This window comes from Ochotona princeps, chromosome 6 (assembly GCF_030435755.1).
Source record: "Ochotona princeps isolate mOchPri1 chromosome 6, mOchPri1.hap1, whole genome shotgun sequence".
In the NCBI taxonomy this organism is placed as follows: Eukaryota; Metazoa; Chordata; class Mammalia; order Lagomorpha; family Ochotonidae; genus Ochotona; species Ochotona princeps.
Genome location: NC_080837.1, coordinates 29,799,866 through 29,818,574, shown reverse-complemented (window position 1 = coordinate 29,818,574; position 18,709 = coordinate 29,799,866). Strand labels below are relative to the sequence as shown.

The window sequence follows — 18,709 nt, the reverse complement described above, 5'->3', positions numbered from 1 at the left end:
ATACACAACACCTTTGCAAACACAAACCCAAGTAGGCAGAGGTCCCGAACGTGTGCTATTTCAGTTGGAAAGAGAAACGGCTTGTTTGCTTCCTGCTCCAAGAAGCGCTGTGGCAGGATGCCGCAAAGGCTCATGAAGAAGTTGGCCAGTAATACAGAGACCACAGAAGGGGAAGGGTAGTGCTTACAACCTTAAAATCACAAGAAGGGAGGTTGCAGAAAACGTCCATCACTTGGCTTCTTCCTCCACACCTTCTACCAGCTACAACCAAAGCTGCCCAGCACCATCCCTCCTGCCCACTCCTCAGGACTGCACTCAGCTTAAGCAGTGATTGCCTCTTCGGACATGCCTGCTGACCAGGGATTGCTCTCCACCTAACTAGTCTCTCTCGCGGCAGCCCTGGCCACTAACAAACCAGTGTCCACACCAAAGCCAAAGCTATCATTTTAAAACATGTTTGTATGTATTTGAAAAGCAGGGGGACAGAGATAGACAAGCAAACACACAGTGAAGAGGGAGAGAGCGAGCGAGCTCTTTCATCCACTGATTCATCCCCCAAGTGGTCACAACAGCTGATGCAGGTCAAAGCCAGCAGCCTGTAACTCTATCCAGGTCTCCCAAATGGGTAGCACAAGTCCAAGTATTTGATCTGTCTTCTGCTGTTTTCCCAGGCACATTATCAGCGAGCTGAATTTGAAGCAGGGCAACCTGGACTTGAACTGGTAGTCTAATAAGGGACATGGGCATCAGAAGTGATAGTTTAACCCACTACACCATAATGCTGGTTCCCAAGATTATCCTCAAAAGGGACAAGGATACCATGTTATCCACATGGTAAAAATCCTTCCAGGGCCTCCAATTGGCCTTAGAAAAAAAAGACCAACTTCTAACATGACTCCTGGGGCCTTCTGTTGCCTTGTTCATGCCTATCATTCTAGCCTGGTTTCTCATCTGACTCAATGCTTTCTTGCCCCTCCTCAAGTCTGTCTACACTCCAGAAATATACAACGTAATTTCTTTCCATCTGGAGACATTTGCATAAGTGCTTTCCTCTTCCACAAGCCACATAACCTCACCTATTCTCCCTTATCAGGTAACTCCTACCCATCTTTCCAATATAACTTCTGCTAGGGGACTTCTATAACCCACCCCATAAGTCAGAGTCAAGAAGATCTCCAAAGTGCTCCCACAGAACTCTGTACTGCCTACTGTTGACCCCTGTCACTCCAAAATGCATTTGCTATGACACTGGTCATTACTCCACAAACTCCAGTAGGTCAAGGATCTCAGCTGTCTGATCTGTAGTTGAATTTCCAATACCTAATAATGACATCTGTTTGTGGTGGCCCCATCTGGCAAGCCAGGGATAAAGACCTTGTTAGGGCTTGCGGATGCTCCCAGAGGACTAAGTCAGTACAGTCTGTGTTCATGGGCTTGGCATCCCTGGAGCAGAGAGAAGGAAGAACAAATTTTCTTAGCAAGATGGCTCAAAAAGGACCTTACAACCTGACAAAGTGCAACAAAAAGACAGAGAAGAAATACATCTCAAAGGTGACTGGAGTACTGACCCAAGACAACTTTGACCCAAGGCAACTTATCCTTTCTTTCTAATTGGTTTGCTCGGTTGGTTTGCAAGAGGAAACACAATGGATTTGTATGATGGGAAAGTAGCCAAATCTTATTTTAGGTCTTCCTCCCAACACTTAATATTTTAAAAGCTACTGGACAATCAATGTAAAGCAATGTATTTTTAAAATTATTTTTAAGTCATGACTTGTCACTGTTCATTTCAACAACCTTCAAAAATGGCTGTTAAACCTTATACTTTGAAATAATGAGGGCTAAAGGCGATAACTCAGGGACTAAATCCTCGCCTTGCACATGCTGGGGTACCATATGGGTGCCAGTTTGTGGCCCAGCTACTCCACTTCCTTTCCAGGACCCTGCATGGAGGTTGGGAAAGCAATAGAGGATGGCCCAAAGCCTTGGGACCCTGCATCCGCATGAGAAATCGAAAAGAAGCTCCTCCTGACTTTGTATAGGCTGAGTTCTGGCTGTTGCAGCCACTTGGGAGAGTCAACCAGTGGATGGAAGATCTTTATCACCTTCTCTGTAAATTTGCCTTTCTATTGAAAAATATATCTTACGGGAGGTGGGAGTTTGGTGAGGAATTCCAGTCTACACAAAATTGTGCCTCACAATTCAAAATTCAAAATAAAAATATTTAAAAATATATATCTTAAAGAAATATTAACTAAATCAACTTAATTTTAGCCATTTCCATAGTGCTCATTTTTTTCATTTATTCACCAATTTGAAAAAAGTGTCGGGGAAAGAGAAGAAGAAACAGATCTTCCATCTGCTGGTTCACTGCTCATATAGATGTAACAGGGAGGTGTGGGCCATGAAGAAGCCAGAACCCAGGAGACAGAAGCAAAGAGACCATCCAGGTCTCCCACGTGGGTGGCAGGGTCCAAGTACTTGGGTCATCTTCCACTCCTTTCCCAAGTACATCAACAGGAATCTAGCATCAGAAGAAAAGCAGCCACAACTCAAATATTACACTAATTTGAAATTCTGGCATTGTAAATGACATTTTAGCCCACTGTGCTACAACACTGATCCCAATACGCCTTCACATCATACTTAATCCAGAATGCACATGGCTGCATGAGTTCCAACAATATTCCTGAAAGATTTCCAGAGGTTATATTTTAATGCTCTAATTCAAGTTCTTTAATTCTCCAATATGTAAAGTTACAGCAACAACAAAATCAGAGTTGGCATGCTCCCCCCAGCTCAATCTTTTTGTTGTAGCAGTGACAAGCCAGGCCTATTTCATGGGGGCATCACTCCAACGTAGCAGATTCGTGTTTAACTTTGAGGAAGTAACATTCCCATACATGCATTTCATCCTGATGCATTCATTCACTCACTTAGTACCCAACTGACACTCACACCATCTCTGAAGGATCTAAAAATGAAGAGAAGATCATCTTTTGGTGAGCTTTTGGACCAGTGAAGGCCTAAGAAAACTGAGTAAGCAGAAGCAATTGATGAGAGAAAGAAAAAAAAGTAAAATTGGGCATGACACAGTAGCCAGTGGCTAAATCTTCACTTTGCATGTGCCATCATCCCATATGGGAACCAGTTCATATCCTGGCTGCTCCACTTCTCTTCCAGCTCCCTGCTTGTGGCCTGGGAAAGCAGTCGAGAATGACCCAAAGCCTTGGGACCCGGTACCCACATGGGAGACCCAGAGAGGCTCCTGGCTTCAAATCAGCTCAGCCCCAGCCACTGTGGCCACCTGGGGAGTGAACCAGTGGATGGGAGGTCAATAAAAATAAGAACCTTGAAAAAGTTTAATCTAGCTCCAGAAGAAGAAAATCACAGTTTTGAAATCCAACCATTGATAATTGCTGAGACATAATGTTTCTATGAGTAGGTTCTAAAATCAGTCTCAAATTGAGGAAATGGAAAAGAAAAGCTTCCATGTAGGTCTTACCTTACCCTTAGCATCACCTCATGCAAGCAGACAGCATGGTAATTTCTTTGTGTAGAAGTCCTAGTAGGTATGTTATGGATTTACGGAGGAAGCATGAGAAAGAGAAAAAAAGGTAACAGAAATAATAACTAAGCCTTTACAAATCTATTCTTTCAAATGAAAGCAATACTTTTTTAAAAAGTGAAAATTATAACCTGTTTCTACCTTTCAAATTTAGGTTTTTTCATTTTGTCATGGGAAATAAGTCTTCTCATGGTAGAAATGGCATAGGGAAAACAAGAAGTGATTTCAGACACCTTGAGACTGTGGTGCTAACAAGGTCTCAGATTGGAAGAGCAGGGTAAGCCTCTGTGTGGGAAGAGGCCTTCCTGACTACGGTGCAGTTCCACCAGGAAGGCTTGCAATGCAGTGCAGACAAATGGCCATGGGTGCCAAGGCAGTTCCTGATACTGATCTGAGGCCTTTTCACAACCAAGTTGACAGCACTAATTCCCTCTGCTCCATTCCACACTCACGAAGCAACCTGGCAATAGTAATTTGCATTCCCGCACAATCCTGCCTACAGGGAAAGCTCACTGCTCACACCAAGATGAACATTCTGGCCCCCACGGCAGCTGTATGCACATGTTAAATTAATATGTTGTCATGTTTATATTCTCAGTCTCCCAATCTCATTAATTTGCTCCAGAAAGATCCATTTGCAGGGTGCTATTGACTTAGGGTTCAAAACCTACTGCACAAAAGGCCTACTCTGGACATAGCAACCTGTCCAAGAGGCCTTGAGGGACCAGCTGGCTGCTCCAGGGACAGCAGGATGGGATGTGGCGGTTGTCAACTTGTTCTTTGGAGTCAACAGCCTGATCTTGAACTTGCGCTCCTCCTCCTAACTCATTACAGAATCTGGAGGGAATGAACTCTGAAAGCCCCAGAATCACACTGAGCAAGCCATGGGGCCAAGAACAGGCAACAAGGGTTTGTGTGATATCCTGGTTGTCTCAAAGGTGGCCATGTGATCCTTTCTTATCAAGACACCCATAAACATTAGGAAGAAAGGACAGTCCATCAGAGTTCTTGGCTCCTTCCTTCTCCTGCAGGATGGCCCCACGTGTGAATGGGTGATGGACCTCCAAGAGGAAATGTGTTTACAGTGGGGGAGATGAGAAGTGGGGGTCAACAGACAGGGTGGAGTCAGTGCAAAGAGAAGGACTGCAAGAAGAGGAATGACAGTGATGCTAAGGAATCAGAGCAGATGGTGAGAAAGGGGAAAAGGAAGTGGCCAGAGAAGCCGAGTAATACTAGATGTCTGGATCCCTCCCAGCTGGCCTATAGCCCTATGCAGAAAAGCTACATGGCCCCTACACAGCCCTCAACATCTTAGATCAAGAGCAGCAGCTTTCCCCTAGGGGAGCCTCTACTTCCTGGGAGCAGCGAGTCCTCTTCAACTCTCAGGGAGAAGACAAGGCAAGGGAGAAAAGACCGACATGACTCCAAAGTGTTCACCCAAAATGTAGCCCTTTGGGGGGCTTCCTGCTTTCCTCACCTTCTGCTCTCCATGCTCAGTTCTGTCCCACAGGCCTTGTTTCCTCCAACTCTGCTATCTGTTACCTTTTGGAGACAAAATACTCTACAGGAGAGGTTTTCAGGGTATGTATGTTCAACTCCTAGCTCACTCAGCATTTGGGCACATCACTTTCCTATTCCAAGACTCAATCTCCAAATTCCTAGATTGTGGGTAATGATCTCTTCCTCCAAGCTCTCATGCCATGAAGTACACTTGTATGTTCAGTTCCATTAAAGCCTTCTGTTCCCTCCTCTGTTCCCTCCTCTGCAGTCTGCCTTTATTTCTCCTACTCAGTCCTTTTTCCTCCTCTAACTCTTTCTATCTCCATAGACTTTTCCTATTTCTTACTCAGGCACTTTCTCCCCACTCCAACTCACCATCTCTATGAAGATCAGTGCAATCCTGAATGGAAAGATAGGCTGCCTGAGATAGTAGCACCAGTTCAAGTAAAGCTTGAACCTTAAGAAGGCCAGCTGATGGGGCTGGTGCAGTGGCTCAACAGGCTAATCCTCCACCTGCAAACACCAGCATTCCTTATGAGCACTGATCCTATTCCCAGCTGCTCCACTTCCGATACAGCTCCCTGTTTATGGCTTGAGAAAGCAGTGGAGGATGGCCCAAGTCCTTGAACCCTGAAATCTGTGTGGGAGACCTGTGGATACAGATGCCTGTATCCACTGCACTTCATATCATAGGCATAAATGCCACTCTGTATGCATACAAGTGCATATGTCTCAGTGTAAGTGATGGTTTGCACAAATTTACAAATAATTCAACAATTACAGCTAAGTGCAATGCCTCAATTAGAAGTTCTATTTCCTGTGTAATGTTGATCAAGTTGGTGTTACATGAGTTGCTATGGCAACACGTGGTCTGCTGGTGCTGTTAGGCATGTGGTTGTAACACTCTGCACACAGTGTTAAAGCTTTACTTCTACCTGCTGTTTATTCCCAGCTCATTCTCTTCCTTGATCTCAGAGTATCCTTTCCATTCTCTTTGCTCACAGGTTGCTCTGGCTGCCTCTTGTGCAGTTCCCTTCCTTCTCCCCATCTAGTCCTTTTTCTCCTGATTTAGTCATGCTCCTTCCCTTTCTCACTTCCCTATTTCTCCACCCTTGTTAAAGTCAGAATACAAGAGTTTGGTCCAGCTACTCTCATCACCTCCAGCAAGTTCTTCCTTCTAAACTCCGGTTTCCTCATCAGTAAACATCAACTGTCAAATAATGTGTAGAATAATCTGAAAAAATCCAAAAGGTCCTTTGAATTCACACAGTGCTATCATATGGTTAGTACTCGATTAAAAAACGCTATCATTCTTCCTAACTAAATTTCTTAAGTCTTTACATGTAGAAAACCTATCAAAATCCAGAGCCATCTCCTGCCTTCAGGGATGTTCAATCATGGCTACTGTGGCCTGGCCCAAGGGAGGCATGGATGCATTCCCTGTCCTTCAGGATCCCATTGTCTGGGGAAGATGAGAATAGATACTCAGAAAAAAACATATTAGAATGGGGAGTGCAGAGTGAGTTGGAGAAATGGGATGATGGGGGAAGGGCATCACCAAGCCTGCTTCGAGGCCCTGCAGAGGGCAACTCCAAATTGCGAACTTGTGAAAGAACACATTTGATCCAGAAATAAGGCACACACAGTGCAAAGGAACAGCACATGAGAAAGACCTGAAAGGCAAGTTGGAGGAGCAATGACAGTCAAAACAACCACGTCAGACAGGCATGGGATGGGTGTGGGGTGATACAGGACTTGCAAGGGAGGTAAACAAGAGCTGAATTCCAAAATCATCATCTTCCTCACTGAATCCATCATGACATCTTTTCACTGCCTACGTTGCTTTGTGTCAAGTATTTCACATGGATTGTTTTAGTTAATCACACAAGTAGGGGCTCTCGTGATTCCCCACATTCAGAGGAGGTGACACAGGACATTTTTGTGGTCAAGATGCTACAGTTGATCCTGCAGATAAAGAGGAAGCCAAGAGAACAATGATACCGTTAGAATCCAATCAGCCTCCTTGTGCATTGTCATTGCTCCCTTTTGTCTCTTTTCCATTCCACACTGTCAGTTTTTAGGCAAGTTACTCTCACAGCATCAGCTGGCACAGGTAGAAATGAGGCAGGGGTATTATCATTGACAACAGGCAAGCAATATTTCCACAGTGGATCTAACGGTTTCATAAGGTTTCTTGTGTTGAGGCATGGAACAAGATTGACTTTCTAGGTCCTTCTACTGGAGCACAGAGAGGACGGAGACACCATTAACTAAGATCATCAACAGAGCAGTGAAGAAGGAAGGGGAGAACATGGAGAAGCAAGAGCAGGGATTGGGAAGGGAGAATAAGTTCATTGTGAACATGTTATATTTGAAATGCCCCCTTGATCGCTAACAACATCTTCAACACTAAAAGGGCAACTCTGTAGACTTGGAATCATGAGGGATGAATTACTTCCTCCACAGAAAGAACTAGAATACAGAGTGAGGAGGAGAGGACAAGGGTACGTATGAGTCATTAAGAGAGCACGGACCACAGCCCAAAGGAACACAGCTTCACAAGGAAGGGCAGAGAAGAGTCACTAAAAAGAAATACTGTGGCCTTCTATATAGAGTGATCCAGCCCTGTGCCTGGAACAGGTGCCCAACAAACTCCAGCTGAGTCAATAAAAGGAGCCGGAGACAAAGGTAGTCTCAGGAAGCCAGGCACACACTTCCCGAATATCATCATCAATAATACGCAATACTGTGGTCGGTGAACTACATGGAATCTGTTAAAACCTACTTAAAATTAAAAGTAATACTTAATTTGTAGAGCCAATATCCCATTAGAAATGTTTAAGTGTTTATTTATATTTTAAGTATTTGTTAAAAAGTTACCAAATTCTTTGACTTTTTCATGAAAAATCTTAAAGTACCGGCTTCTAATTCTCACACTTACCCAACAAGCATCTAGAACACATACATTAGGAGATTCTATTTCCAAGAGAGCTGTAATTTCAAGCTTCTCTAAGTGATTCAGCCTTTTCCTACTAAGTGAGATTTCCCATTTGCTGCATTAGAACCAAAGAAAGTTGTGTGCGCTAACATGCTCTACAGGGGAGTACACACACCAGTTATGTGGCCCCGCATTGTTAAAGAACCAGACATTCTGAAGTGATATCAAAGCACAAGATAGATAAATACAGGCTAAATGAAATCACAGGATTACACTTTGTGATTTAAGCCAGCACAGAGCAACACCTGAGCAAAAGAAGTTGCTTCGTGGGCACAGGTGCTAGTAATCCCAAGAAACCTTGGGCTCCCAAATCTCCTCTCTAATAAGCCTTCAGCCCCCAATTAATGTTTCTCCATGTTTTTTCTTCTTCAAAACAGCTAGATGTCAACCTGGGACTTAATATAGTCTCATATCCTATCAAAACAGCTAGAAGGATCTGTTCCTGTTCATACACAAATCTTAGCCCTGAACAGACAGCACTCAAGCCCCAGAGTCATCACTCCATGCGAATTGTATACACCTAAAGCAGGTATTGGTCATAGAATAACCAGTGTCTCCAGTAAGTACACTAAAAACAAACTTCTTGGACACAATGAAATCAATTACAACCAAAGAAAGCAACAGAGACCCACAAACCAAAACAAGTCAACATTTGAGCTACTCCCATCAGTCGTTTAATGGGGAAAAAAATCAGCAATTCAAGTTAAAAAAAAAAAAAGTCATGTATGTCTTCCTTCCCCAGGGAATTTCCCCCAAAATTTTTAGTAAGAGAATAATTTAAAATGTGTGCTAGCTCTCAGCCACACCAAAGAAAACAAAACAGGAATCTAGGGGAGAAAGAACTAGCTTTGCACTTGATCTCGCTAACCATTGAATACTCCCCACCTACTCACCTCAGCCTGGACCTAACCCTTGACCCCCCTGAAAGGAAGAGTTCCCAGCAACACCAGAAGATCAAATAGGCATCCATCTGTGATCGTATCTATGAGAAAAGCGGAGCTATTCTGAGAGCTCTAGCAATTGCATAGAAAACGGAGTAGGTCTCTAGAGGACATTCTTGAAAACCTGAGATCAACTCCCGGAAAAACACTCTTGCCCACTTACCACTGCCGGAAGCTGCTGGGTGACAACCAGAATGAGTATCTCCTCAGAAAAAGAGAGAGAGAGAGAGGCGTGGCAAGACAGCGGCTTCTCTACCATTGAGGAACTAAGAAGAAAAAAACGCTCCTTCTTGGCAGAAAGGCCATGAGCCAGGAAAGCACCTCTGCTCCTGCCACTGCCTCCAAGGCTGATCTTGGAGGAACAAAAAGAAGCTCCCAGGAGGCTGTCTTCTGGCATGGCTGCTTCTGTGGGAGCAAAGCATTCAGGAGGGTAGACGTGAACTCTGCAGAGAGACCAGCCACCTCACTTCTACTTTATCAGCCCTCTCCTGCTAAAAGCAGGCGTCCTAACAGCACCCACCTGCTTTCCCACAGCTGAAGCAGTTAGTAGGGATTGTTCCAATTATCACAAAGGACGTCCAGATTTTTTGGATGAAGACTGAACACACTCAGGCACATCTAATAAACAGATTAATGGCACTTCTTCCCCCACATCCTTCACTTCAGTGGTAACACTGAGACCCCTGAGGAACAAACACACAGAGGAAATGGATTTACATTTTTCAGTTTGGAATCAGCTTGAGGGGGTTCTGGTTCTCAAGGTGGGTTTGCAAGAAAACAAAGTCTTGTGGTTTCTATGTTCAAAAGGAAGGATCAGAAGAGGCCTATAAGCCATTGGAGGGCTTTTTTTTTTCAAAGGTTGCATCAGATTTGCCAGTTAAGTACTAAAACCAAACGTGCTTTCGTTGCATCTCTATGATGGGCAGTCCTGCTGTCCTTACAGGCAAGAGGATCTGCCTTTAGCATGTCCTCAAAGCAGCAAGAAGCTGCAGATTTCTGAAAATAAGAGCCATGGTTTTCTTCCTTATATGAGAAAGTGGACAAAGCACAGCACAGCAGAAGAAGCAACCATTTCTTTAAATTCTCTAAAGAAATCTTAAGTATAACCTCTACAGAATTTTTTTCCCTAAACCAGAAAGCTGCTTTACTGATATACTGTGAAAACTGTAACTGCCAAGCAGAAATCCTGTATGAGCAGCAAACTGTCTTCCCAATGGGAAAGCTTCCTGAGCCAAAGGCCTCCATTGGTGACGGTTCAGCCCGGTGGCCCACCTCCCATCCAGGTTTTCTCCATGAAGAACTTTTCCTAGCAGAAGATCCAACAATCTACACAAAGCTGACAAAAGTCACCACCATCTTAGAATACCCTTTAGATTGGCCCATTTGCTCAATTCCCTATACATTTCAACTCTGTTACAACATACACTGCTATGGAGCAAAGAGCCTGGAGTAGCTGCTGCAGGTCTGTGGTCGACCAGAAGCTGACAACACAGACCGGTAGAGACAGCACTGCAGAGTTCTCATTGTTGCCTATGGGAGACACCTGTTGTCACAGGAGCAGGTGGCTCAACCCAGGGCTTGTGAGAAGGCTCATGCACTTTTTCTGCTCCTAGAAACTTTAGGGTACATGAAATATTCCTGATACCTTTAGAATCACAACACGTGCTTCCGTAATGTGTATTTACTAACTGTATTGTAGGGATCGTGTACAAGGGAGGGGGGTAAAACTGTTGAGATGCAGTTGTCATAGGCCATGGCTAAACCTATCTGTAAGCTAGAAGGGAGACAGCAGGTGTTGTAGGCTACATGCTGAGAGGTGGTCCCATGCATAGTCCTAGGAGGAAGGGGCTCCGGGGTAGTCACACTTAAGCTAGTCTTTTAAAGGCAGGGTGGAGTGAGGCAATAAAGGTAGACACAGAAAAGAGATGAGAGCCCAGCTGCGATAGCCCACTGGAGGTGCAATTGGCACTGAGATGACCGAGAGAGGTCCTCTGGGACCAGGGCAGAGGATCCACTCAAAGATGACAAAAATAGCTTTAAAAGATGCACAGGAGACCAGGAAGGAAATATGAGCTACGTGTGTCCCTTCCTTTGTCAGCTGCTTCCTGGCACACACACTTAGCAGATTGCAGGGAGAGTCATCTCTCCCATCGCTGCTCTGTCTGCTGTTAGTTGGGGCAAGCTTTAGATGCATCCTGTAATTGAAACCTCTGTGTTCTAGAGCTGTTTTCCTTGGAAGGTGTGCAAGCTCATCGTAAGAAATTCAAACAGACAAGGGGAGGGACCAAAGAGATCTTTCTCCCAGGGTCCTCTGGCCTCTCCCCTCACTGCTCAGGCAAGAAGTAACTGCTGTTAGTAATTTCTTCTTGGAGAGACGCCTTATTGCCATTCATTTATTCAGCAAACACCTGTAAGAGCATCTATGACGAACACACTGGAGAGAAAAAGCAAACAAAAGTCCCCACTCCTTTTTTATTTATTTATTTTTATTGCAAAGTCAGATATACAGAGAGGAGAGACAGAGGAAGATCTTTCGTCTGATATTTCACTCCCCAAGTGACCACAACGGCCAAAGCTGACCTAATCTGAAACCAGGAACCCAGAGCCTCTTCCAGATCTCCCACGTGGGTGCAGGGTCCCAAGGCTTTGGCCCATCCTCGACTGCTTTCCCAGGCCACAAGCAGGACGGGAAGCAGGGCCACTGGGATTAGAACCAGTGCCCATATAGGATCCCAGTACATTCAAAGTGAGGACTTTACCTGCTAGGCTACCTCACCAGGCCCAAAGTTCCCACCCTTGCCAAGCATATATTTTAAGTAACAGGAAACAGTGAACAGCAAGCACCTTTGAAATACTTTATACTTTTTACTAAATGAGATGATCCAATGCTGAATTCTGCAGCTGACTCTACTCTCATGACAGGGCATCATGGACATCTCTCTAAGCTGGCCTGAGGAGGCCTACCTCTCCTGTTAACACTCACCACTGTTTCTGGAGGGTCTGCAGTGCCCCAGGAACTGCTGGGGTGGTAGCAAGCCTGTGGAGTAAGAGCTGTAGTTACCACCTTGTTACAGAGGAGCAGGTCAGGCCCAGGTGAAAGGCTCAGAGTATGTGCAGGGGCCGCTCAACCCTCTGTTCTGTTCTAACTTGTCTTGATGGCTGTATAGTGATCTATCACGCACAGCGACTGACTTAGGCAGTTACCTATATCTAAATGGCTTATCAATAATAAGTGATATTTTTGTTGGAAAGCTAGATTTTACAGAGAAGTTGAGACAGGAAAAGATCTTCACTCTCCAAATGGCCACAACAACTGGAGTTGAGCCGATCCCAAACCAGGAGCCAGGCGCCTCCTCTGAGTCTCCCAAACAAGACCCAAGAACGTGAATCATCCTCCACCATTTTCCTAGGCCGTAAACAGAGCTGGTCTGGAAGTGGAGCAGCTGGGACCAAAACTGGCATCCATGTGGGATGCCAGCCCCACGGGCAGAGGATTGGCCTTTACACTTTTTATATCGATGTAGTTTTGTCATCCTATATAGTGCAATAGTCCTCAAAGTCATGCCAGTGTGCAGGTAGGTTTTAAATAGCCCTTGTTACAGGCAGATACTAGGTAGAATTAGATTCAGATTTCTCTGTGGCTGCCTCCTGAAGTGATCAAAGTTAGAGGAGGAGCCGATGGGAAGGATAAAAGCCTGCTGCACATTTGACAGTGCAGAAAGCAACTGCTCACACATAGGGCATAAGCAGAGGAGGCACACTCACTCCACATGGCTGGAAATTATGGGAGTTAAGGGCTTTGTGGTGCATTTGTCCACTCCTGGGTATGTATAAAAAGAGTTGAAAACAAGGACTCGAACAGATACTTGTACACAAAGATTCATAGAAGCATAATTCACAATAGCCAAAAGATAAACAATCCTAATGTCCATTACAGATGGATAGGCAAATGTGTACTATTCGTGCAATTGAATATTATTCAGACATGAAAAGGAATGAAATTCTGCCACATGCTTCAACACAGCTGAACCTTGAAAACGTGATGCCAATAAAATGAGTCAGAGCAAAAAGAACAAATACTGTATGGTTCCACTTATGTGTAATAACTGGAGCAGATAAATTCACAGAGCCAGAGGGAGTGGCAGTTACCAGGGACTGAGGGGCAGAGGAAAATGGGCAGTTCCTTTTTCATGAAGACAGTTTCAGGTTGAGCAAAAGTTCTGAAGATGGATGGTGGTGGTGATAAGACACTGCTGAGCTTGTACTTCATGCCACAGAGCAAAACTGGACCCTGGTGTTTGGCCTGGTTGAGTCACCAGTTGGGGCATCCACATTCCACGTCAGAGGTCCTAGCTTCCTGCTATAGTGTCCCTGGAGGGCAGCACTGATGGTCCAAGCAATTCGCTGTCATCCATTCAGGAAACCCAAGTTGAGCTCCCAACTTTCCAGCCTCAGTCTGGTCCAGCCTCACACTTTGGAGGCATTTGGAAAATAAACCAGTGGATGGGAGTTCTCTGTGTCTGTCTCTCTGTGTGTAGTTCCTTACCTCAAAAAAAAAAAAAACTAATAGCAGGGTCTAGCACAATAGCCAAATGGCTAACATCCTCACCTTGCATCTATCAGAATCCCATATGGGCCCCTGTTCATAACCTGGCTGATCCACTTCCCATCCAGCTCCCTTCTTGTAGCCTGGGAAAGCAATTGAATGTGGCCCAAAGCCTTGGGACGCTGCACCCATGTGGGAGATCCGGAAGAAGCTTCTGGCTCCAGGCTTCAGATCAGCTCAATCCTGGCTGTTGCAGCCACTTGGGGAGTGAATCAGAGGATGGAAGATCTTTCTATCTCTCCTTCTATCTGTGTATCTGCCTTTTCAATAAAAATAAAACAAAAATAATTTTTTTAAAGCTAACAGTAAAAATTGGTTAAATTCTAAATGCTGTTTTTTTATAGATTTATCATAACTTTTTCAAAAACAGCTTTTGTTTTGTTTTATTTAAGGATAGGAGAAGAGGCCTGGAGAAGTACACTTCCCCTGCAGAGGACTATGACCAGCCAGACCACCAGGCCTTGCTAGCCAGGAAACCTACTTTAAATTCCTACCTTACGGTCCAGGGAAAATATCGCATTCCCATTTCACAAAAGTGCCTGAACAGGGCTAAATCTTTAATCATCATCAGGCAGTGTGTACATTGTCAGAATGTCTGAAAGTCTGTTAAGACCTTCATTTGCTTTAAAATCTTACCTTTTACAAATATCTTTTATGTCTATAACCTAGAATTTCTTTCTTTAATATTGATTTACTTCGTTTGAAAGACAGATTATACAAAGAGAAAAGGAGAGAGAGATCTCTCATCCACTGGCTCACTCCCTAGTCGTCACAATGGCCAGAGCTGGGCTGATCCAAAGCGAGGAGCCTGGATCTTCCTCTAGGTCTCCCGCACAGGCTATCCTCCACCGCTTTCCCAGGTCACATGCTGAGAGCTGGATGGGAAGTGGAGCAGCTAAACAGAACGAGTAATCACATGGGATACAGCACCACGGGGTGGAGGATTAGCCTGATACGTTGCTGCACTGCCCCTCCTCCCTTGTAATCCAGAGTCTCATAAAGCACCTTATTAATGAGCACCCCAGTGGGTCCTCACAGGAATCCAGCTTATTATGTTAAAGCAGTTAAATATGTAAGCAACTGAGAGAAAAGTTATTCCTAATGTACTCACTGTCTAACTTTCCACACATTTCATCAAAAAGAAGGAATGCCCAGTTTGATTCTGAAGAATCTGAAACCACACAATTCTTTTTCACAGAACAAGAAACACAACACGTGTTTCTCAGAAGCGTGAATATCCGTTGTTCCATTGTCAAGAAGCTAAGACAGCCAGTGAGTGACATATTTAGATAGGTAAATCACTCATGGCAACCGGCTTGCCCTGACCCCCAGTCTTAATTCCACAGATGTAAGAAATGGTCTTAACAAACACTTTCATTCAATACATGCAGGCACCCCACATGGACCATCACGAAAGCCAGACATAAAAACAAAATACAATTCCTGCTCTTAAGGCATTTATCTGCCAGGAGGAATCAGCCATGCAGATGACAAACACGCAGCGACAAGAAGCTCTTCCCTCATTGAGAATGAGATCAACAAATGGCTGATTGAGTCGTTTTGTGTTCATTCAATGCAGTTTCAATGAAATAGACTAATTATGATTTCATTGACTCCCTGGCAAACATCCATTACCACAATGTTAGTTTTTGATGCTGCTGGTGGCTTAATTGCTTTTAATCCAGATCAAAGAAGACGGAGCATACTGCAAAGCTAAAGAAAGCCTCTGGTTCCACCCTCATGGACTGGAAAGCAGCTCTCACTTAAACTTACGATTTGGAAATGTGCAAAAAGTAACAAATGAAAGTAAGACAAAGTAGCCTGTAATTCTGTAGACAAATTCTAGAACAGTCACCTGTTCCAAGGAGCCTAGAGCCCAGCTTGAACCTACTAAAGCAGTGTGTCCCCTGAGAGGAGCCTAACATAGACTCTCCCTTGAAAGCACCACCAGTATTGCTGAGCTGCAAACCATTCAGCGTTGAGTCAACTGTGGAAGGCACCAATCTTCACTTCCCAGTTGTAAAAACTGGGAAAATGGAAACACCCTTAGTGAAGATTAAAGGAGATATTTATTTAATGAATAGAAAATAAATAAAACAAGTACACATTGATGGGCCCAGCGGCGTGGCCTAGCAGCTAAAGTCCTCACCTTGAACGTCCCGGGATCCCATATGGGCGCCGGTTCTAATCCCGGCAGCTCCACTTCCCATCCAGCTCCCTGCTTGTAGCCTGGGAAAGCAGTAGAGGACGGCCCAAAGATTTGGGACTCTGCACCCATGTGGGAGACCCGGAAGAGCTTCCTGGTTCCCGGCTTCAGATCGGCGCAGCACCGGCCGTTGCAGCTCACTTGGGGAGTGAATCATCGAATGGAAGATCTTCCTCTCTGTCTCTCCTCCTCTCTGTATATCCGGCTTTCCAATAATAATAATAAATCTTTGAAAAAAAACAAGTACACATTGCATATGCACCACCTAAGCAGCAGGTAATCCAACATGTAACAAAGGTTGATGTCTTCTCTGCCATCTCTCCAGAACCTTCCCAATGACTGCCACATTTCCTTTATCAGAACAGAAGATACACCTGCTGTTTCTGAGGTACCTTATCTCTCCAATCCTCTCCATCCTTATCCAGACACCTGCCTTCCGCTCTCGAGGGTGATAGCCTCCAAGCTGCTGTTTCTGGCATGCCATGAAACAACACAGAAGATGGAAACTTTGAAAGGATGAAATCAACAAGGGTAACAGACGCACTAATATTTTCTTCTCACATTGTTTTTCATGCCTTGTTCACTACAGTGAGTGACAGACTTTCAATATCTCTGGACACCGTACCTGCTTCTTTTAGTGATTGAAGCCAACACTTCTGTTCAGGAACACATTCATAAAAGGTTTCAAATCACAAACATCATCATGATCTTTATTACCTAAAATGAAAGCTTGGGACTGTAACCTCCTGCAGTTTTATTTCTTTTCTAATACTTTTCTTGGTGTAATGAGCTAAATGTCACCAAAATAATATAACTCACCTCCTCTTCCACCAGTTTCCCCACAATACTTCCTGTGTTAGGTTAACCATTTGTGAAAGGAAGTAGATTTCATTACATTGACCAACTCAAACGACGGACCCGTTGCTGGTCACACCATTTCCTCTGGGGGATTTTCCAACCTCAGTGAAGGAGTTTGAGTTTCAGTTATTTCTTAACTAACTCACAAAGGGAACAAACAAGAATGAAATAGTACAAGAAGGAGACATTCCTTTAGAAGTGAAGCCATGGATGGAGACCAAGATTTAGCAACACAGGAGCTTTTGATTTCGCTATTAGAATTACAGGAATCAAAATACACCAGTGATATGAATCCAACACTGCATTCAATTCAATATGGTATCAGGGGTTTTTTTAGATAACCAAAGTGTCCTGTGTGTTAAAAGTTACACTGGGGACCTGTGGCTGGCAACAATCTATCTTCACCTCAAGGGCTCGCCTGAACACCCCTTCAAGGCATTTAGGTGCAGGCAGACAGCAGAATCTAGAGTTGGCTATCATGCAAGGCCACTCTCTAAAACCAGGTATTCTGCGTTTAAATTGCCCTTTCAACTGCACTCTGCACTCATGTGTTCCAGAACAAGAGGACCCAACTTTTACTCAACCTAACCCCAATCCAGACAATTGGCATCCGTAGTTCTAAAAGTCATTCTAGCCATGTGTTGCCAAACAATAAATGCTCCACACAGTCAAACCAGATCCTGAACTAGATTACTGGCTCCAATGAAAGAAGCACTCCCCAAAATGACATTGTCTCTGGCTACCAGGAAAACACAGTCAGTGCCTTCTTTACACAAGTCAGTGTCCAGCAGACATTTTTGGCCTCCGCTTTTTTATAGGTTGACATCATAAGAAATCTGACCAGAGGCAGGGCACTTAGAACAAACAAGGCATGGAACACAGGATCAAGTCTTATCAAACTGGGGTTCTGGAAGTTCTCACCACCTCAAAACCTTTAAGAAACAGGATCAGCACATGCCTGAAGGTCTTGTAACACACATTCCATCCCTGTTTTCTCCTTAGCAGGCTGCCATCCCACCAAGAATGAAGGACTGGAGCCAAGTGGCTTTAAAGAAGCTCTTTTCTTCGTCTCTTTCATCTATATCCTGTCCAGCTGGTCAACAGGTGTGAAAACCCCACACCCTTTGCAAAGCACCTGCAGACAGCAGAATGAAGTTCAGGCTCCTAAGCAAGATATATCTCTAGGACGGATTACATTTGTTCCAGAATTCTCCAAGTCTCAGTTCTGTATTAACCCCTCTGTAATGCACTAGTTATTGCAAGGTGACCAAGCCCTGGTCTACCCCAAAGAAAGCCTTTCTAGTGTAAGGGATATGAGTTGTTATCAAGCTGTGATACAGATTGGTGTAAGCTCTAAAGTAGGTAGTCCCTATTCCAATAAGCTTTGGAGCTAAACAAGAGGGAAGATGTATCAGTCTCTGCGTAACAGAGCAGCTGAATCCTAAACAATGACTAGGTGAGTAGAATGGGTCTTGTTCTCTCCCCAGTTATGTCCCTGCCATCCTCTACTGTGGCATACACCCTACGGTGTTCATAAACACAGAAAGCAGAGATGAGTTCCTTATTACCTCCATCAGTAAAAGTGCCCAAGAGACTAGGCAACTATGGGTAAGAACCAGACTAGAGGCCTTGAGCGCTGCACACCAACTCTGAGGAAAGGAACTTAGAGACATTTCCTTCTTAGGTTAAGTTGCCAAGGCTTGTGCTGTATTGGTTACAAGGAAATTGGACAGGAGGTGAAGACAAAGGATGGCAACAGAGAGGCAAACTTGCCCAAGGTGACTCCAGGTTGAGCTGCCCCTAGAGGTCTAGCATGTCTGTTGGTGAGGAATAGACTCCATTAAATCAGGCTGTCTTTGGGAAAACATGAATTCCCAAACAGTGGCCAGGTCTGCGTCATTCTGATTTGACACATATTGTGCACTGGAGCTTATCCATATTCAGGAAGAAGCTCTGGGCTCAAGGCCTGGGACCCACACTGGCTGAGAGGGTGCTGGAACTCTTTCCAGTACAGTGCTGCACTTCTGTACAT

At 44.4% G+C, this 18,709-nt stretch overlaps 1 protein-coding gene across 1 annotated transcript in view; it reads right to left on the bottom strand.

Moving 5' to 3' along the window:
• The window catches only part of ATP8B4 (ATPase phospholipid transporting 8B4 (putative)), a 254,776-nt gene that overhangs the window by 207,893 nt on the left and 28,174 nt on the right, over positions 1 to 18,709 (bottom strand). The window lies entirely within an intron of this gene.